Source organism: Alexandromys fortis, unplaced genomic scaffold (genome assembly GCF_014885135.2).
Source record: "Alexandromys fortis isolate MF-2015 unplaced genomic scaffold, M_Fortis_MF-2015_v1.1 scaffold_43, whole genome shotgun sequence".
Classification (NCBI taxonomy): Eukaryota; Metazoa; Chordata; class Mammalia; order Rodentia; family Cricetidae; genus Alexandromys; species Alexandromys fortis.
In genome coordinates, this window is record NW_026067928.1 from 2,651,008 (window position 1) to 2,652,269 (window position 1,262).

At 44.3% G+C, this 1,262-nt stretch overlaps 1 non-coding gene across 1 annotated transcript; it reads left to right on the plus strand.

The window, feature by feature from the left end:
• The first annotated feature begins 600 nt into the window (after positions 1–600).
• LOC126503175 (U6 spliceosomal RNA) lies at positions 601–706 on the plus strand. The gene has a single exon (XR_007592200.1). It is a non-coding gene; the product is annotated as a U6 spliceosomal RNA (small nuclear RNA).
• Positions 707–1,262: the final 556 nt, after the last annotated feature.

The window sequence follows — 1,262 nt, forward strand, 5'->3', positions numbered from 1 at the left end:
CTGGTTCTGCTTCCACTCCCTTTCATGATGGACTGTATCCTGATGGAGGAAGGTAATTGGTTAATTATAATAAACCAACTGCTTGGCCTCATAGCTTAGAACATAGGTGGGTGGAATAAAGAGAATAGGATGCTGGGCGGAAGAGGAAGTGAGGTCAGACTCTGCTCTGCTCCCGGGGAGACGCCATGCTAAGCTCTCCTGGGTAGACCGCTCTGCTCTGGAGCAGAGACACCATGATGGACAGAGGCTAGAATCTTCCCGGTAAGCGCACCTTGGGGTGCTTACAAACAATCATTAGAAATGGGCTAGTCCAGGTGCAAGAGTTAGCCTCAAAGAGGCTAGATAGAAATGGGTCAAGCAGTTAAATGAATACAGTTGGTGTGTTGTTATTTCGGGCATAAGCTAGCCAAGCGGCCGAGGTGTTGGGGACGCAGCCCCGCCACTGCTCCTATTTCAACAGTATCCCCTTTTGGGATAAATCTACATAAGCCCTTCATTTCTGAAGCAGCTTTTGTGTGAGTATTCTATCGCAGCAACCAAAAAAGAAGTGAATACACTGTGGGATCTAATAGAAATAGAAACAATTTATCAAGAAAAAGTGTGCTCAATTTGGCAGTATGTATGCTAAGTTAGAACGATACAGAGAAGATCAGCATGGCCCCTGTGCAAGAATGACATGCACATTCAGAAAGCATCTCCTATTTAGAAGCTGGGCATGGGTGGCACACGCCTTTAATCCCAGCACTCGAAAGACAGAGGCAGGCGGATCTCTGAGTTCGAGACAAGCCTGGTCTACAAAGTGAGTTCCAGGGTAATCAGGGCTACAAAAAGAAACCATGTCTTGAAAGAAACAGAAAGAGTAAAATATATATTATTAATAGTTATCACCCAGATTGGCCTATATATAGGGAAAATGGTCAGCATCACTAATCTATCATCACTAATGATAGCACAATAGACAGAACAATAATAGCAGGTGCCACTGAGGGTCGGACAATAAAAAAGAGGAACATGGGATGTACTCACTCATATTTGGTTTCTAGCCATAAATAAAGGACATTGAGCCTATAATTCGGGTTCTTAGAGAAGCTAAATAAGAAGGAGAACCCAAAGAAAATCATATAGGCATCCTCCTGAATATTAACCATCATCAGGCGATGAAAGGAGACAGAGACAGAGACCCACAATGGAGCACCGGACTGAAATCTCAAGGTCCAAATCAGGAGCAGAAGGAGAGAGAGCACAAGCAAGGAACTCAGGAC